This window comes from Giraffa tippelskirchi, chromosome 9 (genome assembly GCF_054371585.1).
Source record: "Giraffa tippelskirchi isolate mGirTip1 chromosome 9, T2T-mGirTip1v1.2.pri, whole genome shotgun sequence".
Taxonomy (NCBI): domain Eukaryota; kingdom Metazoa; phylum Chordata; class Mammalia; order Artiodactyla; family Giraffidae; genus Giraffa; species Giraffa tippelskirchi.
In genome coordinates this window covers 145,970,523-145,988,362 of record NC_137283.1, presented here as the reverse complement: position 1 = coordinate 145,988,362, position 17,840 = coordinate 145,970,523, and positions in this window count along the sequence as shown.

Here is a 17,840-nt window from a genome sequence, read left to right as displayed (position 1 = left end):
CTAAGTTTCTATTTTTGCTTTGCAAACAAGATCATCTATACCATTTTTCTGGGCTTCCCTAGTGGTTCAGTGGTAAAGAATCCACCTGCCAATGCAGGAGATATGGGTTTGATCCCTGGGTCGGGAAGATCCTCTGGAGAAGGAAATGGCAACCCACTCCAGTATTCTTGCCTAGAAAATCCCATGGATAGAAGGAGCCCAGCAGGCTACAGTCCATGGAGTTGCAAAAAGAGTCAGATACAACTTAGCAAATAAACAATAACAGCATATTATTTGTCTAAATTTCACATGTATGCATTAATATACAATATTTGTCCTTCTCTCTCTGACTTCACGCTGTATGATGCTCTCTAGGAAGGACTTTCTTCTATTTAGATGAATAAGCATATTAACACAGAATCTCTAAGTCAAGTGATTATACATCTGAGAAATTTGCTTATAGTGAGGACCAAAGAAATCTTTTTCTGGGAGACTAAAGGCGTATAGAAACCAAAAAGTGGAACACAAAAGTATTCAAGGGATTATTCTATTTTATAAATTACTCTGCCTTTAAAGTGTTTACCTTTTAAAAAGTGAAAAGTTAAACATGAAGGTAAAAAAATTGATAAGTGAAAAGATAGACATACTTTAAAAATTATCTTAAAAATAGGATTTTGAAATAACAACTTTGTGAATCTCTTTTCTATATAGGGACTTGGGAACACATTATTTGTATTTTATAAACTATATGTCTGCATTGCCATATCAAATTTCCTCAAGATTGTCAGGAAAAGTATTTCTAAAAGTAATATTCAAAGAAAATGTTTTGAGAAAATACCATTTTCCTTCTACTTATAAAAGCATATATATATTGAAAATTTTATTGCTTAATTTAATGATACAAAATTTAATTTAATGTGTACAAAAAGCAAATATATTAGATAACCTATGTTAGTTAAATATTTAATATGTTAAATATTTAATGTAGAAAACTACAATATAAGAGATCTATGCCTCAGTGCTCTACATTAAAATCACCCATAGATATAGCTAGATCAAACATCAATATTCAGTCTGTCCAAAATTAAGATATTCAGTTCAGAGATTTTTACCAGTATGTAGTACTAGCCTAAGACATAACGTCAGCAATCATAAATAGTAAATAAACCTTTGTTTAATGAATTAGTTAATGGAAGTCCAAATAATCAGTTCATTTTAATTCACCAGAGTTCACCACATTGTTTGGGATTATAGGTGTAACCATAGGTATCCCTAAATTACCCATAATTAAAGGACTCTTTCTCCCTCCTATAATGGCATTATCTCTTATTCATCCCAAGTTCCTTCTGCAGGTTTCTTTAACTTTCTTGCCATTACAGAGTTCATTTTCATTGTCTTTTTTGTTACCTGCAACCTCCATGGTTTTTCCAGTCAAGATAATTACACGAACTTAACAGACTTACTGAACATCACTTTTGTGTCCATTGCTTCTTGTCACTATGAGTTTCAGCATAGTTTCTACACTAATCTATTGGGAGAGATAAGACAGACACACATAAGGAACAAATCTACAGTGAATTATTAGACTAATAAATATAGATGGTGCAGAAACAAAATCCTATGGTAGCTTACAAAGAGCATTGGAATAGATTGAGTAGAAACTCAATAGATGGAAAGATACAGGAAAGTAACCACTGAGCAGATGTTTGTCATCAGACCCCATGCAAGAGGATTTCATTTCGTAGTATTTCCTTTATTTCTCACATCCAAAGGTTGAGATATCCTTTTTCATAATTATATAAGATATGAAGCCCAGCAGGGTTTCAAGCCTTGCCTTGGACAATATTGATTGTAGGTCTCTAAGCAGACATTCTAATTCAAGTTGATACTATTTCCATCCCAAGCAGGAGGAACATGAGTGTGCACTAAGGCATCAAGGTAGCATTATGCACAGGTGTGCTGGACGGGCTTGATGGCAGAAGCATCTAGAGCAGAGAGAGTGGGGAGACACAAGCTTGGAAACAGTAGGTTTGGAGATGCACAGACTCTTATCTCTAGTCTTTCTCTTTGTTTTCATTTTCCTTAGCATTTCCAGTAGATGACTATTGAAACAATTTAAAAAATTAATGACTGAATCTCTGTTTTTAAAATTCTTACATTGCACATATGTTATCGCATGTTATCTACTTGATCCATTAGTGTCCTTAGTATATTAATCTTTTGTTGTTCAGTCACTAAGTCATGTCCAATTCTTTGTGACTCATGGACTACAGCATGCCAGGATCCTCTATGCTCCACCATCTCTTGGAGTTTGCTCATATTCATGTCCACTGAGTCAGTGATGCTATCCAACCATCTCATCCTCTGCCGTCCCCTTCTCCTTGTGTCTTCAATCTTTCCAAGCATCAGTGTCTTTTCCAATGAGCTCTTTGCATCAGATGGCCAAAGTATTGGAGCTTCAGCATCAGTCATTCCAATGAATATTCAGGGATGATTTTCTTTAGGATTGACTGGTTTGATCTCCTTGCAGTCCAAGGGACTCTCAAGGGTCTTCTCCAGCACCACAGTTTGAAAGCATCAATTCTTCAGCACTCAGCTTTCCTTATGGTCCAACTCTCATGCTCCTTTTAAATTCTTGGTCTGGTTAATTCCAACATCCCTGCCATATCTGGTTCTGATGCTTGCTCTTTCTTCAAATAGGCTTTTGGCAAGGGGGTTGTTCTTGCTTTTTTTGCTTTTTTTATAATTTTTTTCTTGATAAGTGGACATGGTGTACTGGGTAAAAGCAACTGCTATAAGTAGATCTTTAGTACAATAATACAGTGGTGAGTGTGGAGGGCGGGGAGCATTCTGTAGTCCTGTGATTAGGTCTTAAGTCTCTGAGTAAGTCTGTGTCTCTGAATTGTGGAATTCACCACTGCTTCTGTGTTTTTTTTCTCTCCCCATAGATGGGACAGGATGGTTGGAACTGGCTGGAGGGTTTTCTTTCCCTAGGTTGATTAGACTTTGATAATACCCCAGCAGGTTAGGATCCAGTTACATTCAAACCCTTTAACACAGCCAGTGAGTCCCTGCGTGACCAGACCTGGCCTTCTGTCCTCATCTGGTCCCCTTACCCCTTTGCTCACCTCCTACTCCAGCTACACTGATCTTTCAGTGTCCCCAGGGACCAAGGACTTCCTAGCCATCAGCCAGAAGCCTCTTCTCCCAACTTGCTGCCCGGTTGACCCTTATATCCCATTAGGTCTCAGCTGAAATACTACTTCTTCAGGGAGGTCTTCCCTGACTATTGGAAGGTAATCTCCTACCCCATTCTCTCTAACCCTAATATTCTATTTCATTGATGTGTGTTCCTAAATTTTACATTTATCTGATTATGTCCTTGTTTACTATCAGTTCCTTGGCTGTGTTGGAGCATCTTGAAGACATTACCCATGTCAGGTTTATTCATCACAGTTTAACTGCAGTCAAGGACTAGACCTGGAATATAAAGGTCAGGCAATAGGTAACTGTTAATTAATTAAAGAATAAATAAATGAATGAATCTTTTTTTTTTAATTTTAGTCTTAGCATGAATCAATAAAATAATGTCCACCACTATTGTTTAAAATCTTTTAAATAAATGGTGACTTTTGACAAAACTATTTAAGAGTGACAGGTGTTCACGGCCAGAAGGCAACACCATATGGCCATTGGTAAAACGATAACTATAATGTGGTGAGAAATCATAAGAAATTATTTTTAAAGTTAGATGTTACTGAAATCCTTATGAGCTGAGCAAGCACAGTAGTCCCCCCGCCCCTTATCCACAGTTTCGTTTTCCAATGTTTCAATTACCTGCAGTCAACCGTGGTCTGAATATATTAAACAGAGAGTTTCAGAAAGAAGCAATTCCTAAGTTTTAAATTAAGCAGCATTCTAAGTATCATAATAAAATCTCATGCTGTCCGGCTCCATCCAGCCTGGGAGGTGAATCACACTTGCCCAGCTTATCCCTCCTGTTAGTTGCTTAGTCCCTGGCTCAGTTCTCTGATTCACTGTGGTGGTGCCACAGCGCTTGTGTTCAGGAGTCCTTATTTTACTTAATAATGGCCTCAAAGAGCGGTGATGCTGGCAATTCAGATATGTCAAAGAAAAGCCATAAAGTGCTTCATTTACATGAAAAGGTGAAAGTTCTCGACTTAATAAGCAAAGAAAAAAATCCCATGCTGAGGTTGCCAAGATTTATGGTAAGGAAGAAACTTCTATCCATGAAATTGTGAAGAAGGAAAAGAAATTTGTGCTAGTTCTGCTGTGACACTTCACACTGCAAAAGTTATGGCCACAGTTCATGATAAGTGCTTAGTTAAGATGGAAAAGGCATTACATGTGTACAATAAGATATTTTGAGTCATAGAGACCACATTCACCTAACTTTTATTACAGTATATTGTTCCATTAATATTTTATTATTTGTTAGTCATTTTGTTAATCTCCTACTGTACCTAATTTATAAATTAAACTTTCTCATAGGTATGTGTGTGATTTATATATATATATATATGTATATGTGTGTGTGTGTATCTATATACACACTATTCATGGTTTCAGGGACCCAGTGGGGGTCTTGGAACATTCCCCCTCAGATTACAGAGGGTTGACAAACTTACCATTTTTATTTATAGACATCATCAAACCTAACTCTTGGAGTTTTCAAATAAACAAAAAAAATTTTTTTTTCTGTGACCCCTGCAGGATTTGACATTCATAGAGGGTCTCACTTTTGTCTTCATTTGCAGCTTTTTTCCAGCCCCAAACTCAGGTTACACCTTGCAGATCTTTTAAGTCTGCACTTCCTCAGAACTTGTGACCCTTACATTAGGCAGCAGGTTTAATGTCAGGACTACCTCCATCACTAACAACCTGCAACCATGTGTGGATAGGAAGGGACTCTCAGGAGAGAAATATGTATGTCAACGGTGGTTGTATTTGGATAGTGGGGTTAACAAGCAATTTTTAGCTGTTCCTTGCATTTTGTTTTTCAATTGGGAAAATAAAGTAAAATAGCTTTGTAATTAAAAAATAGTAATAAAACCAGCATGATCCTTGAGCTTACTTATTGAGAAAATGAGCCACCTTAAGGCCAATTTCCTCACTGTTAAAGCTAATAATAGAACTGGTGAAAAGTACAGACTTCATGTAGTGCTTTCCTGATGACATTTAACCAACTGTAATAGTGGAAATAATGGTAGAAATAATAGAGCTGATTGTCAGTATTATATTGAAATATTTAGTGACCAATTACCATGTCAGGCACTATGCCAAATGCTTTATATAATATTACCTCATTTAATCCTCACAAAAATTATATAAAATACTCACTATTATTTTCCCCATTGTACATTAAGGAGAATAACAAAGAGAATTGAAAAGATGATATTGGCCCAGTGTTCAGTTCAACTCTGAGATATCCATTTCACATTTTATTTTAAACCATTCTTTCATATGTTTATTCAACAACAAGATTAAGCATAAACTATGTGCCAAGGCCTATCTTAGTCATTAGAAATATGTAGATAAGCCCTCAAGTACTCAAATCTAGTTGAGAGATGGTTGTGTACACAGACAACCATAATGAAGTATGCTAAGACAAAAAGAGGCAAGTTCAAGGTTTCAGAAGGACACAAGAAAGGATCCCCTAAACTAGACATGGGTGGGAAGGACAGATCAGAGAGAATGTCTTGGAGATGGAGACACGAGATCTGAATTTAAAAAATAAGTACCAGTTGACTCTTCCTGGGTGGCTTGCTAATTGGGGAATGATGAGTCAAAAAGTGTTTAATATCATTGAGTCTGAACCAAATGCCTGAAACGAGAGACATCACAGCACGTAAGATGAGGTGTAAGCATCGAACTTGGACTGGTGATCTATTTCACATATAGTAATATATATGTTTCAGTATTATTCTCTCAAATCATCCCATCCTCTCCTTCTCCCACAGAGTCCAAAAGTCTGTTCTTTATACATCTGTGTCTCTTTTGCTGTCTCACATATAGGGTCATCATTACCATCTTTCTAAATTCCATATATTTGCGTTCATATACTATATTGGTGTTTTTCTTTCTGACTTTCTTCACTCTCTGTAATAGGCTCCAGTTTCAACCATCTCATTAGAACTGATTCAAATGTGTTCTTTTTAATAACTGAGTAATATTCTATTGTGTATATGTTCCACAGCTTTCTTATCATTTGCCAATGGACATCTAGGTTGCTTCCATGTCCTGGCTATTACAAACAGTGTAGCGATAAACCCTGGGGTACACGTGTCTCTTTCAATTCTGGTTTCCTCGGTGTATATTACCAGCAGTGGGATTGCTGGGTCATATGGCAGTTATATTTCCAGTTTTTTAAGGAATCTCCACACTGTTCTCCACAGTGGCTGTACTAGTTTGCATTCCCACCAACAGTGTAAGAGGGTTCCCTTTTCTCCACACCCTCTCCAGCATTTATTGCTTGTAGACTTTTTGATAGCAGCCATTCTGACCGGTGTGACATGGTACCTCATTGTGCTTTTGATTTGCATTTCTTTGATAATGAGTGATGTTGAGCATCTTCTCATGTGTTTGTTAGCCATCTGTATGTCTTCTTTGGAGAAATGTCTGTTTAGTTCTTTGGTCCATTTTTTAACTGGGTCGTTTATTTTTCTGGTATTGAGCTGCTTGTATATTTTTGAGATTAATTCTTTGTCAGTTGCTTCATTTGCTATTATTTTCTCCCATTCTGAAGGCTGTCTTTTCACAGGGCACTCAAAGCCAGTGCACTGGGACAACCCTGAGGGCTGGGATGGGGAGGGGGTTCAGGATGGGGAGCACATGTACACCCATGGCTGATTCATGTCAATGTATGGCAAAAACTACTACAATATAGTAAATTAATTAGCCTCCAATTAAAGAAAATAAATTAATTTTTTTAAAAAAGAGGAGGAATAACACATGAGATGAAGAGACGCTGAGGATTAAAAGATAAACAAAATGCCAGGCTTACATTATAGAAACATGACTTCAGCATATACTGAATAACCTAAGAAAGACTTCAAAGGCTAGAAATTTTGTTGGGAAACTGCTGAAATATAAAAGTCAAGAGAGAAAAAGGGCCTTCACTGGGGCAGTGGTGGCTGAGTTGCCAGGAAAAGGGAAGATTTGTGATTTGTGAAATATTTATGAAATAAAGCTTGCAACATTAATTTGCAATGAATGAGAGGTTCAGAAAAAAATTAAAAATAACTCTCAGAATGTCAGCATGCAATATTAGGGTGGTGAATCCCTGTGTTCTTGTTCTCAGTGGAGACAGAGAAGGCAAGAAGAGAAGCAGATCCGGGAAAAGATTCAGACAGGCCAAATGGAAGGGACTGTGGGATATTGTGTGGCTATCCTTAAAATTTTGGAGCTTGTAAGAGATTTGAGCTGGACAGAGATTTGAAGATCTCATATTAGTAGCAGGTGAAAGCAAACCTCTGGTGAGATATTTCAAAGAGGATAGGAAAGATATAAGCTTGCAAAGAAATACAAGATTGGACTTTTGAAGCATAGAAGCAGCAGAAGGATGAGATGGGTTGTGAGCAAGGACAGAGTCTGGGAGAAGGGACATTTTAGGGATGGTTCAAGACAGAGGAGCACACAAACCCATACAGGTCAGGATTGATATCAGAATTGCAGAAAACTAAATGAGGGTAGTCATTTATAGGCATTCATGCCCAAATTCTGATGGTGGTCCATACTCATGACATCAGTATAAAATTCTATACCCTTGGATTCTGCTAAACTTTCTTTAAAGATCCGCATCCTTTGGAAAAGAAATCCTGGCACTAGCAACTTATTTTTTTCTTTAAATTTTATCACACTTCCCATTGGATTGCTACTCCTTGATATGTTTATGACCTATTTAGTAAATGACCTTCTTTCTACCTTTCTGAGAAAATTGAAGGTGCTGGGCATAATGTATCTTATTCAACTTTCTCTATTATTACCAAGTCTATCTACAGCCATTCACTCTTCCCTCCATTCCGGCAAGCTTAGTGGAAATAGCGTTTTTAAGGTCAACTCACTCCTCTACACCATTAACTCCAGCCGCAACCATCTCCTCCTACACAACCAGTAGATGCGTCACTACTCTAGATATTCCTCCTCTTCTCCTTTCAACATCATTCTATGCATTACATCATAAATTAATCCCCGCCCAACCAAAACCAAAGTATCACTCCACAATTCTTTTTTAAAAAATGTTTTGGGGTATAAATAGTGAAGGACAAGGAAGCCTGGTATGCTTCAGTTCATGGGGTCCCAAAGAGTTGGGCACGACTTAGCACCTGAACCTCAGCAAGGATCACAGGTACTGAGGAAGTACAGATTCAAAAGATCTACTGAGAGGATGAGGATAAAGTGAAGGGCAGAAACTGACATCACCCAAAGATACCAGAGGCTGAGTAAGGCCATGAGAATGTAGGAGTTCTCCTGACTCCTGAATACAATGAGAATTTGGGGAAGAGAGTAGGCTTTGAACCTGCACAGACTACAGATCTGAAGATCTAAGTCTGAACCACTGTCCTGGGACACTACCGCTCCCACTTTAGCCCCCTGGCTTACATCTGCAATGTGCAAATATTCACTGAGCAAAGTTCAGGCAAAATATTTAGGTGGAGCTGTTTGATAGATAAGCAGCAGGACGACAGAGGCTATAGCATCATTTAATCCCAGAACATAATGGGAAGAAATATTAGCTAGAACAGTTTTGACTCCAAACATCTGACAATTAAACAGCATCCAAAATAGACTCCAATATGAACAGATTGCTACTTGAGAAAGAAGTACAAATATCTCATAAACATATGAAAAGATGGTCAACCTGACTCATAATCAGAGAACTGCAAATTAAAACTCCAGTGAGATGTCATTTCTACTTAGTGGAGAAACAGGCACCTCATAGGCATTTGTTAGCCAAAGTGTAAATGGGTACAATATTTGTGGAGGGTAATTTGGCAATATTTATCTAAATGTAATGAGCTTCCCTGGTGGCTGAGTGGTAAAGAGCCCACCTGCCAATGCAGGAGACATGAGTTCAATCCCTGAGTCAGGAAGATCCCCCGGAGAAGGAAATGGCAACCCACTCCAATATTCTTGCCTGGGAAATCCCATGGACAGAGGAGCCTGGAGGGTTACAATCCATGGGGTCTCAAAGAGTCAGATACAACTCAGCAACTAAACAACAACAACATTCTAAATGTAAGATATTTTTCAAAATGTAAAATGTTCATGCACTTTAAGTCAGCAATTCAGCTTCTAGGAATACCCTATAGCTATTACAACTAGTACTTGTAAGAAATGGCACATATAGAAAGTTTTTCATGGCAGAATTATCTGTGATAGCCAAAGTTTAAAGCAACCTGAACATCCATTGGTTTAACATTGATTAAAAATAAAAAGGATGATGCAAGCATACAAAGAATATTATATTGCTATGGAAAATAATCAGCAGATCCACATGCACAGATGTAGCAGAATCTCCAAAATTTAGTGTGACGTGAAAAGATGTAAGGTAGTGTCTATAATATTCTACCAAACATGTATACACACAAACACATACACTTGCATATTTGTAAGTGGTGTTTACAGCCACACACACAAATGTTCTAACTTGTGTATTTTAGAGCACATATCTAGACAGATGTATAAGATATTTGAAATAATCATCATCTTCTTAAAAGGAAACTGCATATTGAAGTGGCAGGACCATAGAAAACTTGCTTTTTACTATGTACCTATGGCTGAGTGGTAAAGAATCCGCCTGCCAATGCAGGAGATATGGGTTCAGTCCCTGGATTGGGAAGATCCCTTGGAGAAGAAAATGGTAACTCACTCCAATATTCTTGCCTAGGAAATCCTGCGGACAGAGGAGCCTGGGGAGCTACAGTCCATGGGGTTGCAAAAGAGTTGGACATGACTTAGTGACTAAACAAGAACAACAACTGTTTTTTAACCTTTTGAATTTTGATGTTGTACATGTATTGACTATTTGAAAATAAGTTAACTAAAGTAACTACAAAAAGCAGAATAGCCTCTCTGTTGTTTTGGTTGAAGATTAGCATCAGCAATTTGCAGTGAGAAGGAAGGGAGGAAAAACAAGAACTGAAAAAAGATCAATGGACAGATTTAATGACCCACTCCAGTTGAGGGACCACAAATTGAAAGGGTAGAACTTGGCATGGTGGGGTGCTTTTTGTTTTCCAGAAAAACTGATGAATTCTGTCATTAAGAATGAGGCAGGTGAAGGAATTCCTTGGTGGTCCAGTGGTTAAGACTTTGCCTTCCAATGCAGGGGATGAGGGTTCAATCCCTGGTCAGGAAACTAAGATCCCATATGCCTCTCGGCCAAAAAACCCAAACATAAGCAAAAGAAGTGATATTGTAACAAAGTCAATAAAGATTTTAAAAATAGTCCACATCAGAAAAAAAAAAAAAAAAAAAAGAATGGAGCAGGTGAATTTTCAGCATTTAGTTTGGAGAAGGCAATGGCACCCCACTCCAGTACTCTTGCCTGGCAAATCCCATGGACGGAGGAGCCTGGTAGGCTGCAATCCATGGGATCGCTAAGAGTCGGACACGACTGAGCAACTTCACTTTCACTTTTCACTTTCACGCATTGGAGAAGGAAATGGCAACCCACTCCAGTGTTCTTGCCTGGAGAATCCCAGGGACGGGGGAGCCTGGTGGGCTTCCGTCTATGGGGTCGCAGAGAGTTGGACATGACTGAAGCGACTGAGCAGCAGCAGTGTAGGATTGGAATTTTGAAGGCTAGAAGCAGCAGCAAGATTGAGTGCCAATAAACTGAGAATGGAAGTACAAGAAGAAGTCAGCTGATCAAGTTTGGGTCTGGCCTGAACAGACCAGAAAGACATGTCAGAGGTACAGATGGAATGAGAGAAAGTGGCAGCTTCAACATCCCAGAGGTCTGCAAGATACCAAAGACAGCTCCAGTGGAGATGAGATGGGAAAGGTGGTATATTGGACAGGAAAAATGTCTAACTAGGTGTTTTCCCAGTGATGACACGGTCCAGGTTGAGGGTAGCTGATTGGAGAAGAGGTAAAGGTCACCTGAGGAGAGAGGACCTGAAATTGTGTTGTTGCATCATTGAATGTTTTGTCTACCTGGGTGTTGAAAACATCCAGAACTCAAGTTCAAAAGTGGGGAGGAGATGTCTACTATGAAATGGGCCCCAATGGTTTTTTTGTGTTTTTTTTTTTTTATGGAGAGGAAGAGACTGATGTTGAGGGTAATCTGTGATGGGGTGAGAATAAGGGAGAGAATTATAGTTTGCAATACTTAAACTGACTTTAAGGATAAATTTACATATTTGATCTCTGTTACTAAAGTTGAGATTTGAAGAGTCCAAGAAAAATGAACCATATTCAGAATAGTTAATATTTTAATATAAGTTGGAGTTAAAAAAAACAATTAACTCTTATAGTCAGCCAGCATGAACCCCACAGGTTCTACAAGCTCCAGCTCCAGTCATGTCTGCCCTGAGTCTTACCACTCCCTCCTGCGGTCACACTGTCCTGGCTCACAGGTCTCATTGCTGGTCCTTAAGCTCTCCAGGCCAGCTTTACATCATAGCTTGGCGCTGCCCACTTCCTCTGCCTGGGAAGCTCTTCCTCTGGTGCTGCAAGCTTCCCTCGGGTCTTTGTTCATGAGTCACCCTCTCAGTGAGGTTTGCCTGGACCACCTGCATATAAAGCAGCACTTTTTCATCTGCCTTTTTTCTCTGCTTTCTTTTTACCCATAGCACTTATCATCTTCTTAATCTTCTTTCTTAAATGTTTCTATCCACTAGAACAGAAGCTCCCTGAGGACTGCAGAATTTTTTAAAATTGTCTTTTAAACTATGCCTTCAGTTGTTGTCTCCCTAGTTCCTAGAACAGTGACTGGCAATAGTTAACACACAATAAATATTTGTCAAATGAATGATGTTAGTTTTTACATATGGTAAATAAGTAGTGGGCTTCCCCAGTGGAGCTAGTGGTAAAGAACCCACCTGCCAATGCAGGAGACATAAGAGACGCAGGTTTAATTCCTGGGTGGAGAAGATCCCCTGCAGGAGGGCATGGCAACCCACTCCAGTATTCTTGCCTTGAGAATCCCATGGACAGAGGAGCCTGGCAGGCTACAGTCCATAAGGTCGCAAAAAGTCAGACATGACTGAAGTGACAGATTATTTTCCTGGATATGTGCACTCAAACATAAAGTGCATTGAACGTCTCGCAGATCAGTTTCTTCTGCTTTGCCAACTGTTTTAATGAGCATTTTCCAGGTGCAAAGCACTCTGCTGGCATGGTAGATGGCAAGATGGTCTCAAAGGCTCCTACTCTCAAGGATTTCACCAACTGGTGGGGATTTGAAGACCTCTCTACAACTCAAGGCACAACAAAGTAGGGACAGCTAAAGTGCTGCAGGAATCCAGAAAAATCAGTAGTTTATTTGTTGGTTTCCAAAGTGGTAAATAAAGGAACGGTTTGCAGCAGGGTAAGTGTGATACCCTGTTGGGCACTGAGAGTGGATTGCCAGCAACAAAGTGAAAGGTGACCGTGGTGACTAACATGCTTGGTTTAAACACATTGCACGTATTCTCTCATGTCAGAATCTTGATAACTGCACAAGGCAGGTTCTATCATTACTTGTTTCACAGATGAGGAAATTGAAATGCAGAGAAGTGATGTAACTTACTCAAGGTCACCAAGTTCATGGTAGAGCTAGCTTCTTAAAACATTTTTATTGGAGTATAGTTGCTTTACAATATTGTGTTAGATTCTGCAGTATAGCGAAGTGAATCAGATATATATATCCCTTCTTTTTTGGATTTCCTTCCCACTTAGCTCACCATAGAGCACTGAGTAGAGTTGCCTGAACTATACAGTAGCTCTCATTAGTTACCTGTTTTATACACAGAGCTGTAGTCCATGGGGTTGCAAAGAGTTGGACACGACTTAGTAACTGAACAACAACGATACATAATACTAAGTCACTTCAGCTATATCTGACTCTTTGCGACCCCATGGACTGTAGCCTGCCAGACTCCTTTGTCCATGTGATTCTCCAGGCAAGCATATTTGAGTGGGTTGCCATCTCCTTCTCCACGATACATAATAGGAATCTAGAAAACTGGTACCAATAAACTTATTTGCAAAGAGCTAGCTTCTGAATTCAGGCAGTGTGCCTCCAGAGCTTTGTGTGTGTGTGTGTGTGTGTTGTGGGGGAGGTTGGTGTTGTTATTATAGCACTATTTATTCTTTAAATTATTTTTATTGAGGTATATTGCTAGTGTACACTACTGTGTAAGTTTTAGGTGTACAATATAGGGATTCACAATTTTTAAAGGTTATATTCCATTTGTTAGAGCTTCCTGTTCTTAACAGCTGTATGTTGCTTTCTCATTTATCAACTGAAGAGGGACCTTGAGTAGCTGAGGGAGGCTGGAACAGAGTTTGTATGGAGGGAGGTGACAAGAGAGAAATTCAGATGGAGTAGTCAGAGCAAGGGTGTGGAGCACCCTGAGCTCTTTGCTCTCAACTGAGGACATCACTCTCTCCAGCGGAGAGCTATTTTAGGATTTTAAGAAAGGGCATAATCTGTCCTGAGTTGCAAAAGAAGAGCTAACAGCAGCCTGAGAGAGAAGGAGAGAGATGGTGAGTATGTAAATTCCGCTCAAGGAAACTCATCAAAGGAAGAGGGCTGGGAGATATGTCAGAGGTGTAAGTAGTGGAACCAAACGACGCCCTGAGAGCTTGAGGCCTGAGAGGTTTTTTAATTGAGAGACAGCACACAGGAAATAAGCTTAGAGAATTATTAGTACTACACCCATTTTTATATTCACTAGTGTCAAAAAATCCCTTATTATCTAGCCATAAGGATAAACATTCCAAGTTTAAATAGTTTCCTGAGCAGATATGGAAATTAAATATTCCTCCTTCCAGTCTAAGAGAGATTTTACCACCTGCTGGTGAATCTCAATTTATCAAGTTAATTAAACTATCTGTAGTAAAAGGTGTACATATGTCTCCCTGAAATAGCTTTAATGGGGTTTGGAGCTTTTATGGGAATCTTTACCTGAGTCTGGGATTATATATTTAGTTTTCTATCAAATGTTTCTCTTATATTTTCCCCCAGAGGGGGGAAAAATGACCTTCCAAAGAAATTATTTTTAATTTCAACTTATGTTAAAATATTTACTATCCTGAATATGGCTCACTTTTCCTTAGACTCTTCAAATCTCAGTTTTAATAGCAGAGAGCAAGCATCTATACTTATCAGTAATGGTCAGCAGGGTTCTGACAGTGGTGAAGACTGCCCTGCAAGGCAAGAGACAAATTTTCAGTTGCTATTGTAGCAAGAAAACCCCAAAGATATCCCCACACTCGCCTGAGCCTACTTCCTTGATACTCCATAATATTTACTCATGTTTTCATTCCATCATTCCATTCAACAAATACCCATCCAGTGTCCATCCCGTGTAAGCCTTGGAGAGAGAGAGAAATGAATTAGCCATTTCAAGGAATTTTCAGTTTGAGTATTACAAACTAAACAGTTATGATTTTAAAGATTAATATACTTCCCTGGTAGTCCAGTGGTTAAGAATCTGCTTGCCAGTGCAGGGAATGCAGGTTTGATCCTGGTCTGGGAAGATCCCATATGCCATAAGGCAACTAAGCCCACATGCCACAACTACTGAGCCCCTGTGCCTAGAGCACATGCTCTGCAACAAGAGGGTAGTCCCTGTTGTCTGCAACTAGAGAAAGCCTTCACACAGCAACGAAGGAAAAAAAATTCTCAAGGAAATGATCTATATTTTGAAGCCAAAGTAACCAATCCACTTGACAGTGAAGTCACTCAGTCATGTCTGACTCTTTGCGACCCCATTGACTGTAGTCTACCAGGCCCCTCTGTCCATGGGATTTTCCAGGCAAGAATACTGGAGTGGGTTGCCAACCAATCCACTTAAACACATTCAACACTTTTGATATGTGTTCCCTGGGTAATAGTTTACTTTTCAGCCTTTGTAAAAATGGCTAGACTCAAAAAACTAAGGAGGAAAAAAGCCAGACTGGATCAAGTGCCTTTTGTCATTAGTATCATTGTGCCATATTTGTACAAAGAGGTCTGACTCAAGAAAGCCAACGGAGGGCTTCCAGGAGACTCTCAGTTCTCCTCCAGCCCTGGCTTTCAGGTTTAAAAAATGAATTGCTTGTCTTTGGGTATTATATGGGGCAGCCCCTGTAACTTAAGAAATGTTTGTGCTTCTGATCCCTCATGCCCTCTGTTACCCACTGTCTGCAAACACAGAGAATGTCAGGCCTCCGGGGTTGGGTGGCGGCAGCATGTCTTCTAGGAAATGGCAGGAAGGCTGCATGGGGGCAGCGTTTGACAGCCTGTCTCACATGCATTTATCTTCATTGACCAAGCACCAGTTCTAGAAAAAGTGTCAGGGGTCCTGCTGCCAGGCACTGGGGTGACCATGGGAAGCCTAGTTGCTTGTGACAGGAAAGTGTTCCCCACCGGGCTCTCAGGACCACAGCTGTCAGAACTGTTTAGACAGAAATGTTCCCCCCTCCCCACTTCAGGGATCTGAGTAGAACATCATTGCCACAGGATAGCACAACAGACCACCTCTCTTATGCTCTGCTTTTGGTTTTTTTTGTTTTTTTACCCAGGAAGCACCAGTATATTCTCAGTATATGGCTGAGGAGCTGATAGCAGAGAAGCTGAGTATTCTGAGCTCTTGATTCATTGGAGGCTGAGATTTGTCTCTTATTAGCAACTAGTCCATGGCTTGGATAATGGTAGATGCCCCCAAAATATGTGTTGAATTAATGAATTAATGATTTAGTAATATAATTAATTCATGGGCCTATGCCTGGCTGAGCACTGAAGAATTGATGCTTTCGAACTGTGGTGTTGGAGAAGATGCTTGAGAGTCCCTTGAATATCAAGGAGATCAAACCAGTCAATCCTAGAGGAAATCAACCCTGACTATTCATCGGAAGGACTGATGCTGAAGCCGAAGCTGCAATACTTCGGCCACCTGATACGAAGAGCCAACTCATTGGAAAAGACCCTGATGCTGGGAAAGGTTGAGGGCAGGAGGAGAAGGAGAAGACAGAGGATGAGATGGTTGGATGGTATCACCGGCTCAATGGACATGAGTTTGAGCAAAGTCCAGGAGATAGTGAAGGACAGGGAAGCCTGGCGTGCTGCAGTCCGTTGGGTCGCAAAGAGTCGGACACGACTGAACGATTAAACAACAACAACAAAATGCCTGACATTTTGCCTGGCATGGTACCTGGTGCATGGAAAATGTCAATACTTATTAGATGAGTGAATGAACCAGCTGCAAAGTCTGAAAATCAGTTAAGCTCAGGCTCCAGCACCAGATCCACGATCATGACTTTATGGAGCAAATGAAGTTGCCCCAGCCTCTCCCATCCTCACTGTCTGCTCCAGTGTACTCTTACCAGGGCCTCCTCAGCTCACTCCAAACAACCTGTCTGCCTGCGGTGTGGTCCTTGGACCAGCAGCATCAGTATCACCAGGGAATATGCTAGAAAAGCAAATTCGTGGTCTCTATCCAGATCTACTACATCAGAAGCTCTGCAGATGAGGTGTTATAAGAAGTCTTCGCTGTGATTCTGTTGCATACTAAAGTTTGACAACTACTGCTTAGGTTTCTGGTTTTGTTTATTTCTAAAAAACAAAACAGCAACAAAAACTACCCACATGAGGCTTACCCAGGAGTGTTTTCTGGACAGGTGGTTTGGCCTCTCCCCCAGATGCTAAGAATCTGAATCTCTAGGGCTGTAGCCAGGAGGATCTGCATTTTGAACAAGTGATTTTTTTACACAGTAGAACCACTTCCCTACAGATTTGCTTTCTTTCCATCATCCATTAGTTTATCAGTTTCAGCAAAATTTTCTAGTGGATTAGATTCATCTTATATAAAGTAAGGTGATAACCAGAGATATTTTCATGTTTAACAGGGAACTAACGTTCCCTCTGTCCTAAAAGAATAATGTGCCAATATAACAATGGAAATTCAGATCCGTAGGCAGTAAAGGATGCTCTGGGTAAGGGTGGGAGTTTTGCCCTCAAATTAAAAGGCATCACTGGATTCCTAACTGACACAGTGAGAGGGATGATGGTCACATTGTGTTATATCAATATATTGGCTATTATGTCTTTGGAGAAGGAAATGGCAACCCACTCCAGTATTCCTGCTTGGAGAATCCCAGGGACAGGGGAGCCTGGTGGGCTTCCATCTATGGGGTCGCACAGAGTCAGACACGACTGAAGTGACTTAGCAGCAGCAGCAATGTCTTTAGAATTCAGCTCTTAAAAAAGACATGACTCACATGTGAAGCTTAACTTGCAGATGTGTGAGATATTTTTTGACCATTAAAATGTGCTTTACACATAGAAAACTACTATGTAAAAATCTGAATTGCCAGCATGACTTGAAACATTGAGACTCTGACACATTGGATATGTATTCCTGTGGTAGCCATCAACTAGATCTGAGTAGAAGCTGCTCCTTCTAATTCAGCAGTTACCACTCCCTCCTGCTCCCCATAATCTTACTCTGACCCATGTCATCACCATCTTACATGAATTCCTGTTCTCTGTGGGCGTTTGAGTTTATAACTTCTACTTTACATAATCCATGTAATATACATGATTGCTATTCTCTCAAATCATCCCACCCTCGCCTTCTTCCACAGAGTCCAAAAGTCTGTTCTTTACATCTGTGTCTCTTTTGCTGTCTCGCATATCGGGTCATCAT